The sequence below is a fragment of the Pseudophryne corroboree genome, chromosome 10, assembly GCF_028390025.1.
Source record: "Pseudophryne corroboree isolate aPseCor3 chromosome 10, aPseCor3.hap2, whole genome shotgun sequence".
Lineage (NCBI taxonomy): Eukaryota > Metazoa > Chordata > Amphibia > Anura > Myobatrachidae > Pseudophryne > Pseudophryne corroboree.
In genome coordinates this window covers 25,662,479-25,676,287 of record NC_086453.1, presented here as the reverse complement: position 1 = coordinate 25,676,287, position 13,809 = coordinate 25,662,479, and the positions used below count along the sequence as shown (strand labels likewise).

General features: G+C 46.9%; 1 protein-coding gene and 1 long non-coding RNA gene across 3 annotated transcripts in view; one reads left to right on the top strand and one right to left on the bottom strand.

Moving 5' to 3' along the window:
• Window positions 1-13,809, top strand: part of LOC134966907 (epidermal growth factor-like protein) — a 162,359-nt gene that overhangs the window by 101,687 nt on the left and 46,863 nt on the right. For both annotated transcript variants that reach the window (XM_063943935.1, XM_063943934.1), the window contains exon 3: window positions 12,678-12,829. The gene's annotated coding sequence lies outside the window, so the exon portion shown is untranslated. The remainder of the gene's footprint in view (window positions 1-12,677; window positions 12,830-13,809) is intronic.
• LOC134966908 (uncharacterized) overlaps window positions 1-13,809 on the bottom strand; it is a 49,595-nt gene that overhangs the window by 13,390 nt on the left and 22,396 nt on the right. The window contains exon 3 of the long non-coding RNA XR_010188732.1: window positions 5,345-5,398. This is a non-coding gene — a long non-coding RNA (uncharacterized LOC134966908). The remainder of the gene's footprint in view (window positions 1-5,344; window positions 5,399-13,809) is intronic.

The window sequence follows — 13,809 nt, the reverse complement described above, 5'->3', positions numbered from 1 at the left end:
CTTGGAGTCCTCCAAGTCCCTAGTAGCCGCAGGCACCACAATATGTTGTTTCAGGTGAAACGCTGACACCACCTTAGGAAGAAACTGGGGACGAGTCCGCAGTTCTGCCTTGTCCGACTGGAAAAACAAATATGGGCTTTTTTAAGACAAAGCCCCCAATTCTGACAATCGTCTGGCCGAGGCCAGGGCCACAACATGGTCACTTTCCATGTGAGATATTTCAAATCCACAGATTTGAGCGGTTCAAACCAATATGATTTTAGGAATCCCAACACTACGTTGAGATCCCACGGTGCCACTGGAGGCACACAAGGGCTGTATATGCAATACTCCCTTGACAAACGTCTGGACTTCAGGAATTGAAGCCAATTTTTTCTGGAAGAAAATCTACAGGGCCGAAACTTGAACCTTAATGGACCCCAATTTGAGGCTCATAGACACTCCTGTTTTCAGGAAGTGCAGAAATCGACCTAGTCGAAATTTTTTCGTGGGGCCTTCCTGGCCTCACCCACGCAATATATTTTCACCACATGTGGTGATAACGTTGTACGGTCACCTCCTTCCTGGCTTTGACCAGGGTAGGTATGACTTCTTCCGGAATGCCTTTTCCCTTAGGATCCGGCGTTCAACCGCCATGCCGTCAAACGCAGTCGCGGTAAGTCTTGGAACAGACAAGGTCCCTGCTGGAGCAGGTCCTTTCTTAGAGGCAGATGCCACGGTTCCTCTTGGAACAGACATGGTTCTTGCTGAAAGCAAATCCCATCTTAGCTCCCGAGGCCATTAGTCCTCTGTGAGCATCTCTTGAAGTTCCGGGTACCAAGTCCCTCTTGGCCAATCCGGAGCCACGAGTATAGTTCTTACTCCTCTACGTCTTATAATTCTCAATACCTTGGTTATGAGAAACAGAGGAGGGAACACATACACCGACTGTTACACCCACGGTGTTACCAGGACGTCCACAGCTATCGCCTGAAGGTCTCGTGACCTGGCGCAATACCTGTCACGTTTTTTGTTCGGGCGGGACGCCATCATGTCCACCTTTGGTCTTTCCCAACGGTTCACAATCATGCGGAAAACTTCCCGATGAAGTTCCCACTCTCCCGGGTGGAGGTCGTGCCTGCTGAGGAAGTCTGCTTCCCAGTCATCCACTCCCGGAATGAACACTGCTGACAGTGCTAACACATGATTTTCCGCCTAGCGAAAAATCCTTGCAGTTTTGACCACTGCCCTCCTGCTTCTTGTGCCGCCCTTTCTGTTTACGTGGGCGACTGCCGTGATGTTATCCCACTGGATCAATACCGGCTGACCTTGAAGCAGAGGCCTTGCTAAACTTAGAGCATTATAAATTTGCTCTTAGCTCCAGTATATTTATGTGGAGAGAATTCTCCAGACTTGATCACACTCCCTGGAAATTTTTTCCCTGTGTGACTGCTCCCCAGCCTCTCAGGCTGGCCTCCGTGGTTACCAGCATCCAATCCTGAATGCCGAATCTGCGGCCCTCTAGAAGATGAGCACTCTGTAATCACCACAGGAGAGACACCCTTGTCCTTGGATATAGGGTTATCCGCTGATGCATCTGAAGATGCGATCCGGACCATTTGTCCAGCAGATCCCACTGAAGAGTTCTTGTGTGAAATCTGCCGAATGGAAGCGCTTCGTAATAAGCCACCATTTTTACCAGGACTCTTGTGCAATGATGCACTGACACTTTTCCTGGTTTTAGGAGGATCCCGATTAGCTCGGATAACTCCCTGGCTTTCTCCTCTGGGAGAAACACCTTTTCCTGGACTGTGTCCAGAATCATCCCTAGGACCAGCAGACGTGTCGTCGGAACAACTGCGGTTATGGAATATTTAGAATCCACCCGTGCTGTCGTAGAACTACTTGAGATAGTGCTACTCCGACCTCCAACTGTTCTCTGGACCTTGTTCTTATCAGGAGGTCGTCCATTCTCTTTGACGACGAATCCTCATTTCGGTCATTACCTTGGTAAGGACCCGGGGTGCCTTGGACAATCCAACGGCATCGTCTGAAACTGATAGTGACAGTTCTGTACCACGAACCTGAGGTACCCTTGGTGAGAAAAGCAAATTTTTGGGACATGGAGGTAAGCATCCCTGATGTCCCGGGACACTATATAGTCCCCTTGTTTGCTATCACTGCTCTGAGTGACTCCATCTGAATTTGAACCTTTGTAAGTGTTCAAAAAAATTTTTTGATTTAGAATCGGTCTCACCTAGCCTTCTGGCTTCAGTACCACCATATAGTGTGGAACAATACCCCTTTCCTTGTTGTAGGAGGGGTATTTTTATTATCACCTGCTGGGAATACAGCTTGTGAATTATTTTCAATACTGCCTCCCTGTCGGAGGGAGACATTGGTACAGCAGACTACAGGAACCTGCGAGGGGGGAAACGCCTCGACATTCCAATCTGTACCCCTTGGATACTACTTGTAGGATCCAGGGGTCCTGTACGGTCCCAGCGTCATGCTGAGAACTTAGTAGAAGCGGCGAAGGGCTTCTATTCCTGGGAATGGGCTGCCTGCTGCAGTCTTCTTCCCTTTTCTCTATCCCTGGGCAGATATGACTCTTATAGGGACGAAAAGACTGAGGCTGAAAAGACGGTGTCTTTTTCTGCAGAGATGTGACTTAGGGTAAATAACGGTGGATTTTCCAGCAGTTGCCGTGGCCACCAGGTCCCATGGACCGACCCCAAATAACTCCTCCCCTTTATACGGCAATACATCTTTGTGCCGTTTGGAATCTGCATCACCTGACCACTGTCGTGTCCATAAACATCTTCTTGCAGATATGGACATCGCATTTACTCTTGATGCCAGAGTGCAATATCCCTCTGCGCATCTCGCATATATAGAAATGCATCCTTTAAATGCTCTATAGTCAATAAAATACTGTCCCTGTCAAGGGTATCAATATTTTTAGTCAGGGAATCCGACCAAGCCACCTCAGGTCTGCACATCCAGGCTGAGGCGATCGCTGGTCACAGTATAACACCAGCATGTGTGTGTATACATTTTAGGATATTTTTCAGCCTCCTATTAGCTGGCTCCTTAAGTACGGTCCTATCTGTAGATGGTACCGCCACTTGTTCTGATAAGCGTGTGAGCGCCTTATCCACCCTGAGGGGTGTTTCCCAACGCGCCTTAACTTCTGGCGGGAAAAGGTATACCGCCAATAATTTTCTATCGGGGGAAACCCACGCATCATCACACACTTCATATAATTTATCTGATTCAGGAAAAACTACAGGTAGTTTTTTCACCTCACACATAATACCCTTTTTTGTGGTACTTGGAGTATCAGAAATATGTAACACCTCCTTCATTGCCCTTAACGTGTGGCCCTAAAGGAAAATACGTTTGTTTCTTCACCGTCGACACTGAAATCAGTGTCCTTGTCTGGGTCTGTGTCGACCGACTGAGGTAAATGGGCATTTTACAGCCCCTGACGGTGTTTGAGACGCCTGGACAGATACTAATTTGTTCGCCGGCCCTCTCATGTCGTCAACCGGCTTACAGCGTGTTGACATTATCACGTAATTCCATAAATAAGCCATCCATTCCGGTGTCGACTCCCTAGAGAGTGACATCACCATTACAGGCAATTTGCTCCGCCTCCTCACCAACATTTACCTCATACATGTCGACACACACGTACCGACATACAGCACACACATAGGGAATGCTCTGATAGAGGACAGGACCCACTAGCCCTTTGGGGAGACAGAGGGAGAGTTTGCCAGCACACACCAAAACGCTATAATTATCCAGGGACAACCTTTATATAAGTGTTCCTCCCTTATAGCATTTTAATATATGTACATATCGCCAAATCAGTGCCCCCCCTCTCTGTTTTACCCCTGTTTCTGTAGTGCAGTGCAGGGGAGAGCCTGGGAGCCTTCCCACCAGCATTTCTGTGAGGGAAAATGGCGCTGTGTGCTGAGGAGAATAGGCCCCGCCCCCTTTTCGGCGGGCTTCTTCTCCGGAGTTTTTGATATCTGGCAGGGGTTAAATACATCCATATAGCCTCAAGGGCTATATGTGATGTATTTTTCGCCATACAGGTATTATACATTGCTGCCCAGGGCGCCCCCCCCCCAGCGCCCTGCACCCTCCGTGACTGCTGTGAGAAGTGTGCTGACAACAATGGCGCACAGCTGCAGTGCTGTGCGCTACCTGATGAAGACTGAAAGTCTTCTGCCGCCTGGTTCCGGACCTCTTCATCTTCAGCATCTGCAAGGGGGGTCGGCGGCGCGGCTCCGGGACGAACCCCAGGGCGAGCCCTGTGTTCCGACTCCCTCTGGAGCTAATGGTGTCCAGTAGCCTAAGAATCCAATCCATCCTGCACGCAGGTGAGTTGAAAATCTCTCCCCTAAGTCCCTCGATGCAGTGAGCCTGTTGCCAGCAGGACTCACTGAAAATAAAGAACCTAAAAACTTTTTCTAAGTAACTCTTTAAGAGAGCCACCTAGATTGCACCCTACTCGGACGGGCACAAAAACCTAACTGAGGCTTGGAGGAGGGTCATAGGGGGAGGAGCCAGTACACACCATGTGATCCTAAAAGCTTGCTTTTGTGCCCTGTCTCCTGCGGAGCCGCTATTCCCCCCATGGTCCTGACGGAGTCCCCAGCATCCACTAGGACGTTAGAGAAATTGTAATTAGCATATTTGTTTCTGAAAACCCAGTGCTTCCACTGAGATACCCCGTTACTTTCCCCCTCATTTCTCATTATCATAATTGGGTATCTAGGAGTGCACCCCCTGTGTCTCATATGGGCTCAGGAAATGTGACAGATGTAATGACGCCCGATATCGCCGGAGGTGCGAGCTAACAGACGATCTCAGACTTTTTTTTTAAAGGGGCAATCACTTACAAAGCAAAACCATGTCTTGTAAGTAAAGGCTCCTTTAAAAAAAACTCCAAGTTCAGCCAGCATCTAGCATTTTGGGACCTTCAATATTTCAGCAAATAAAACAATATTGTCATAAAAATTCTAAATATCTCTACGTTTTAATAGGGGTTCAAAAACAGATTGCGTTCCACGAGTAGGGTAAAAGAATGCAAAATATAAATGCTAAAAGATTTTAAAAAAATTTAAAAAAAGGAAATATAAAACTAATTAAAAAACTGTGAGTGTGGTTTATTGTACTTCAGTATAAATAAATATAATAACAATCAAAAGCAATCCCCACATATCACTTTCTGTTATTTCCTATCCTTTGTGAGGGCAAAATTGTCTGATTGCAAAACATCTGACTAATATTTGTCAAAATAAAACTTCAGTATTAACATGATATAGCGCTTCCAGTGTTACAGACTCACCTAGAGCCACCGCTGTCCCCTTCCCAGAATACATCGCTGCAACAGATTAGGAACCTGTTGGAGAGGTGGAAGAGAAGTACCACATAACGTGACAATGAAATAACTAATCCAACTAAAAATAAATCAAATATATATTTTTTATATCAAACAAAAATACAGACAACACATATTTGGGTATAGATCGGTCAATAAAATATTCTTTATATATAAATATCTATCTCTCTCTCTCAGGTAAATTTACTAAGATTTATTTTGCTGACGAATTCAGCCAAAATCCATCTAGGCTGACATCATCAGTTCAGGAATACAACTTTTTGCAAAAACAAACATGGTAATTTACTAAACTACTTTGGTTTTTCAAATCGACTTTACCAATGTCGTTGTCCTTCGTGTTGTCAGGCAGTGTTTTATGGCAGAGATTAGTAAAACACTGACGGACATGACACAATGAAGCCCGGTCGGGTCAGTGAGATCCACGCACAGCTTCAATGTGTAAAGTATTTAAATAGTTCAAAATCTAAAAAAAACAATTGCATGGGGTCCCCCCTCCTGAACATAACCAGCCCTTTAAGCCAGACAAGGTGCTTTAAATACTGGGGGGAAATTGCGTAGGGTCTCCCTGTATTTTAAACACCAGCACCGATCTCTTGGACTGGTCCTGGTTCCAAAAATACGGCGGCGAAAAGGACGTAGATACAGTGGGCTAAATTTACTAAGGTGGGAGTTTTTTTTAAAACTGGTGATATTGTATCTATTATCTTCTAGAAGCAGCTAGATAAATGTTAAGTAGAATCTGATTGGTTGCTAGGAGCAACATCACCAGTTCTAAAAAACCTCCCACCCTAAATTTACCCCCGTGTGACGTGCATTTAAAGATAAATCAGCGTATCTATTTTTAGTTAAGGCTCACTGCTGCCCATAGATATATAGATATTACCTTCCTCGCTGATTTCCCTGCAGAATTGTGGAATAATCTGATGGGTTGTAGTTTATATAGACTCCAGAATAAATAGGAGTAGAATTACATACGTTACAAAATAATCTCATTTGTTTAAGGAACAAAGTAATAAATAATACGCATGAGAATTCATATTGGAATTCACTTCCTTGTTTATAGAAATCCTTTTCCCCATAGGATAGAATCAGAGGTTAAGAGTCAACAATTCTCTTCTGATTTCACCATCGCTTGTACATCATTATCTCTTGAGTCAATCATCTCTTCCTTGTCTCATACACGTCATTAGCACAACGTGCTTTATGTTTGGATTTGGACACAAAATTGTTGAGGATTACATGGATAAAATTGCTTCCAATTTGGGGCCTAATTCAGATCTGATCGCAGCAGCAAATTCGTTAGCTAATTGGCAAAACCATGTGCACTGCGGGGGAGGGGGGGGGCAGATATAACATATTCAGAGAGAGTTAGATTTGGGTGGGGTGTGTTCAAACTAAATTGCAGTGTAAAAATAAAGCAGCCGGTATTTAGCCTGCACAGAAACAATATAACCTATCCAAATCTTACTCTCTCTGCACATGTTACGTGTGCGCCCCCCCCCCCCCTTCAGTGCACATGGTTTTGCCCATTAGCTAACAAATTTGCTGCTGCAATCAGACCTGAATTACCCCCTTGGTTTGGCGCTACCCAGAAGAGGCACAGATACTAACGTTCTGGTGGTCTTCGCCAGGTACCCCTACAATGGGATTTGGACTTTCCTGCACCTGTTACACAGGTCACAGCCCTCCGAGTGGGTGTCTAATGTGACAGGCTCTGTGGTAGGTGCAGATTCTCCGTCTGACTATGGCCTCCTATATGAGCGTCTGTGCATCCCTGGACTGAATTGCTTTCAGCTCCATGTCTGCGATGCTCCCATAAGCTGCAACATCTCCATGCTGCTTTTAAGCCCCCCTCCCCCCCCCCCCACCCGTTACCGCCCAGTCGCCAACCAGAAGCGCCCCTTACATTTTTGGTTCCATGCTTCATCTGAATGTGATCTGTATGTGGCATACTGGAATGTACACATATCTTTGAAAGTTGCAAAAGCCATTTGATTCTTATCAGTAAGTAGGGGAGTTTATGGCCCCAAAACCAGTTCTGGCAGACCCTGCCACATGTAGGGGGTTAGAACAGGAAGTGTAGGGGTTTTTAGCACAAGGAACAAAGACCAGCTAGAGTTCAGTGTGAGCTGAAGAATGAGGATGGAAGACACAGGCTAAGTGACCAAAAGAAACGCAGTCTGTGGACTGTGGAACAAGCATGGTACTCCCCAGTCCCTGGCATTATGGAACAGCATGTAGGTGCTGCTAGGAAGAGCAAAAGCTATCCAGATTTGCATTGTGTGAGAGCAGCAACAGCATAAGCAATCAGTGGAAGAAACAAAGGGGACCCCCACCTTCAGGGGTACCCTAGAAGCAGAACGGGAGGTGTGAGTCTTCGGGAGAGGACTATCTGGGTGAGTGGTAAGATACCACGTGTGGCGGAAGGCCTCCAGTGATGTGTCCATGAATGATCCCGTTTAGCGAATAGGGGAGAGCACACTAAAGTGAATCTCAGTTTGCGGACACCGCACTACTGATTCCCAGAGACTGCACCGGTATGTACTGTAATGCTGTCCATCATTGTTAATGCTGTTATTGCCAGTGAAGCAAATGGAAGGAAATGCTAACCTGATGTAACCCATATGAATATTGTGCTGGAGAGAGGAGAACAAGAAATGAAATGTTATTGTCGTGATAACCCTGTCTGAACTGTGAATAAACTGCTTGCTGTTTGTGATGAGATGGCCTGGCGTGCAATGCTTTAAAATGACTGATGGACCTGGCGCTGTCCGGCTATCACATGTATAAACAAAATTGGGACACAGGCACAGCTTGACTTAGATGTGGGAAAGACATATCATAGAAGAGACTGGTAGTTTATGAGACAATTGGTCTGGTTCAGAGGAGTATGCAATTCGAGCACAATGCCGATATTTGCGTAGTTGCACATGTATGAAAAGTATAAGATAATATAATATAATATAACCATCTCTGCTCTGTTAGAGACTCGGTCCTGGTATTATACCGTGATGATCTTTTACATACAGTCACACCATCCGATGATTCCAATCGCATTGTCTGGGCCACCGGGCATATATCAGCCAGCGCAGTCATTCCGAGAGCAACTGCAGCATCATGGCCAAATCTCTAGTGATCATGAATTACCGGGATATCAAAATATACACCCAATGGCCTGTTTTATGAGAGGGTAAAACCTGCATCACCAGCATCTCATGCGAACAGACATTACTGACTATGGAGGAGATGTACTAAGAATTGGACAGTAATAAAATAGAGATAAAATACCAGCCAATCAGCTCCTAACTGCTATGTTACAGGCTGTGTTTGAAAAATGTCATGAGCTGATTGGTTGGTAGTTTATCTCTCTCCACTTTATAACTCTCCAAAGCTTAGTACATTTGCTGCTATATGTCAAAAATCAACCTGCGTGCTGTAAATATCCCTCATGTGTCACATGTAGTTATTTACAAACGGATAACTCTCTCTATCATCACCATCTGGAGAAAACTTCTGACATTAGACAGGTGTAAATCTGCAGCTCCAAGTATGTGGTATAGTATATGTCATTATTTGCTCATGTGGACTTTACTATGTAGGAAGGACTTCACGCATGTTTTAAGGACACCTCGCGCTACACAATACTGCAAAAGCTGTCAGGTAGCGGTGTAGACCAACCAGTGATCAGTCACTTTAAAAACATTGGGCATTGTGAGGAAATGAGAAGTTTGTGACAATTAATATAGTTATGACTCATTTCCCACATTATATACATACTTTTTATCCTCATATCCCCAATACATTGTTTGTCTGTTTATTCATTCTTCATAGCATGTCCTTGCTCACCCCATACTGTGTCACTGCTCACCCCCATACTGTGTCCCTGCTCCCCCCATACTGTGTCCCTGCTCACACCCCATACTGTGTCACTGCTCCCCCCATACTGTGTCCCTGCTCACCCCCATACTGTGTCCCTGCTCACCCCATACTGTCACTGCTCACCCCATATTGTGTCCCTGCTCACCCGCATACTGTGTCACTCCTCACCCCCATACTGTGTCCCTGCTCCTCCCCATACTGTGTCCCTGCTCCCCCCATACTGTGTCCCTGCTCACCCCCATACTGTGTCCCTGCTCCCCTCCATACTGTGTCCCTGCTCCCCTCCATACTGTGTCCCTGCTCACACCCCATACTGTGTCCCTGCTCCTCCCCATACTGTGTCCCTGCTCCCCCCATACTGTGTCCCTGCTCACCCCCATACTGTGTCCCTGCTCCCCCCATACTGTGTCCCTGCTCACCCCCATACTGTGTCCCTGCTCCCCCCCATACTGTGTCCCCGCTCACCCCCATACTGTGTCCCTGCTCCCCCCATACTGTGTCCCTGCTCACCCCCATACTGTGTCCCTGCTCCCCCCCATAGTGTGTCCCTGCTCCCCTCCATACTGTGTCCCTGCTCCCACATATTGTGTCCCTGCTCACCCCATACTGTGTCCCTGCTCACCCCCATACTGTGTCCCTGCTCACCCCCATAGTGTGTCCCTGCTCCCCTATACTGTGTCCCTGCTCCCACATATTGTGTCCCTACTCACCCCATATTGTGTCCCTGCTCACCCCATACTGTGTCCCTGCTCCGCCCCATACTGTGTCCCTACTCCCCTCCATACTGTGTTCCTGCTCCCACATATTGTGTCCCTGCTCACCCCATACTGTGTCCCTGCTCACCCCTATACTGTGTCCCTGCTCACCCCCATACTGTGTCCCTGCTCACCCCCCATACTGTGTCCCTGCTCCCACATATTGTGTCCCTGCTCACCCCATACTTTGTCCCTGCTCACCCCCATACTGTTTCCCTGCTCCCCCCCATACTGTGTCCCTGCTCACCTCCATACTGTGTCTCTGCTCCACCCCCATACTGTGTCCCTGCTCCCCCATACTGTGTCCCTGCTCCCCCCATACTGTGTCCCTGCTCCCCCCCCATACTGTGTCCCTGCTCCCCCCCATACTGTGTCCCTGCTCCCCCCATACTGTGTCCCTGCTCACCCCCATACTGTGTCCCTGCTCCCCCCATACTATGTCCCTGCTCACCCCCATACTGTGTCCCTGCTCCCCCCATACTATGTCCCCGCTCACCCCCATACTGTATCCCTGCTCCCCCCTATACTGTATCCCTGCTCACCCCCATACTGTGTCCCTGCTCCCCCCTATACTGTGTCCCTGCTCCCCTCCATACTGTGTCCCTGCTCCCACATATTGTGTCCCTGCTCACCCCATACTGTGTCCCTGCTCACCCCCATACTGTGTCCCTGCTCCCCCCATATTGTGTCCCTGCTCCCCCATACTGTGTCCCTGCTCCCACATATTGTGTCCCTGCTCACCCCATATTGTGTCCCTGCTCACCCCATACTGTGTCCCTTCTCCGCCCCATACTGTGTCCCTGCTCCCCTCCATACTGTGTCCCTGCTCCCACATATTGTGTCCCTGCTCACCCCATACTGTGTCCCTGCTCACCCCCATACTGTGTCCCTGCTCCCCCCATATTGTGTCCCTGCTCCCCCATACTGTGTCCCTGCTCCCACATATTGTGTCCCTGCTCACCCCATATTGTGTCCCTGCTCACCCCATACTGTGTCCCTGCTCCGCCCCATACTGTGTCCCTGCTCCCCTCCATACTGTGTCCCTGCTCCCACATATTGTGTCCCTGCTCACCCCATACTGTGTCCCTGCTCACCCCCATACTGTGTCCCTGCTCACCCCCCATACTGTGTCCCTGCTCTCCCCCATACTGTGTCCCTGCTCCCACATATTGTGTCCCTGCTCACCCCATACTTTGTCCCTGCTCACCCCCATACTGTTTCCCTGCTCCCCCCCATACTGTGTCCCTGCTCACTTCCATACTGTGTCTCTGCTCCCCCCCCCCCCATACTGTGTCCCTGCTCCCCCATACTGTGTCCCTGCTCCCCCCCCATACTGTGTCCCTGCTCTCCCCCCCCATACTGTGTCCCTATTCCCTCCCATACTGTGTCCCTGCTCCCCCCCATACTGTGTCCCTGCTCACCCCCATACTGTGTCCCTGCTCACCCCATACTGTGTCCCTGCTCACCCCCATACTGTGTCCCTGCTCTCCCCCTCCCCCCATACTGTGTTTGAATCAGCCTTAATATTGTAATATATGCACTTGTCTTATGTTATCTGTTGCACTCTAGGTAATGTATTCATGTTAGCCATAATTTTCTATTGTTTATTTATACCACAGTGGACAATCAAAGGTTGAGTGATATAAGGTCCCATTGTCCCTCATGTTTATCCCTATTGTTCATCAGTAAGCTGGCTAGACATGGTGGCTCTGTGGCTGATGTAATCACCTTGATTAGAATGTGCATCGTATTTCAGTGCCTTTAGAGCTTAAGACAGAGAAGAAAGTAAAACACACCCCTGCAGTATAAAGCTTAATGGGGTATAAATAAGGCTACCCAAAGAGCTGGGGGAGATTCTCTGCTCCTCGGCAGGTTTGAGGTGAGAATTGGATTACAGAAGTGTGCTGAACAGTCTATAACCCATTCTCTTCAATAAACCACTGTTGGTTTTCCATCTACCACTGTGCCTGAGTGATTTGGAGCCCAGTATCTTCACAGGCATCAACTAGCCACACTCAGATACAATATTATCGATCATGTACCCTCTGTGGATTGGGGAGGAGACAGAATGGCGGCCTTATCTAGATTGAAATACAGCTCAATTTTTGTTAAACACTGTGCATCCTGTGGGCCTCAATGAAAGAATATCATATAACTCATTTTAGGAATTAATAACATTCTCATTAACAATTCCCCTTCTGTTTGCCTTGTTTATCAGCTTTCTAAGTATCTTTTTAGACATGCTTTTTTATATACTTTTTAACAGAAATTGTTTTTCAAATTACATAAATTATGTGCGTAGTTTATATGTGCTATATTATGTGCAGAGTTTATATGTGCTCTGTTATATGCAGAGTTCATATGACCTCTATTCTTTGCATAGTATATGTGCTCTTTTGCTTATGTTTTGCATAGGTAATATATTTGTACCACTTTTCTGATGCACTTTGTGGAATCTTTGGTATTTATAACTATTTCAGTGTAATGTATAGCGACATATCCTTTTGTCTGTCATCTTAGCCATTGCATATTTTGGATGTCCACTTTTTATATTGAGGTCTTATTTTCCTTATGCGTTTGGGTCACTTTTCTTTTTTTGCCTTGTGCTGCTCTTTGTTCACACAGATGTTTTCAATTTTCTCTAGGCAGCCTGAGCACGGAGTGGTGTTAGTGGTTGCCTAGGAAACCACTGGCAGAAGGCACTCTAGTTTTATCAGGGTGTGCCCCGAACATCCGCATATGCCCACTGCAGCCCTGGTGATTCTCCTTCTCACACTGACTTGGTGGACGATATAAGGTAAGCTTCCACTCTCTTTTATGGGGGGGGGGGGGGGGGGGGGGGTTTATATTCCCTGATGACAGGGCTCACAGCAGCCTAGAAACGTTGCAGTTTGTTTTGCTATAGAAGATTTGCTTTACTAATCTGGCATGCTGTTCTGGCTATGTCTGTGGAGAGAGCCTGAGGGTGATACTGTCGTTAGGTCGACACTTCATAGGTCGACAGTCATTAGGTCAACCACTATTGGTCAACATGCAGTAGGCCAACAGGGTTGCTAGGTTGACAGGGTCTATGGTACGACATTTGATAGGTCAACATGAAAAAAGCTTGACATGAGTTTTTCACATTTTTTTTATTTTTCCTACATTTTAATACTTTACCATCCACATGGACTACAATTGGGAATAGTAACCTGTGCCGAGCGCAACGGCAGCGGAGCAAGGCACCTTGCCCAAAGCATGGCGAGCGAAGCGAGCCATGCGAGGGGACCTGGTGCACTAATTGGGGTTCCCTGTCATTCTACGAAGAAAACGACACAAAAAAATTAAAACAAAAACCCCACATCAACCTTTTTCCATGTCGACCTATCACATGTCGAGCTATAGACCTTGTCGCCCTAGCAACCCTGTCGACCTACTGCACGTTGACCAACAGTGGTCGACCTAAGTGTGGTCTACCCAACGACTCATACCCGCCTGAGGAATTTATATAATTGTGGCAAATTCACCCCCGCCGGGATTCCGTCCAGCGGAATCTTGACCGCATCCCATTCACCCAGGAGATTACAATTTAAATCATTCTTAGGAGTGCTGATCTATTTGAAGTGTGTGTGTGTGTGTGTGTATATATATATATATATATATATATATACACAAGCACACGTATACAGTGGTGGAGAAGTAATTACCATCCAGCATTGTTTATTTCATACCTAAGGGTCTATTTACTAAGCTTTGGATGGAGATAAAATGGACAGAGATAAAGTACCAGCCAATCAG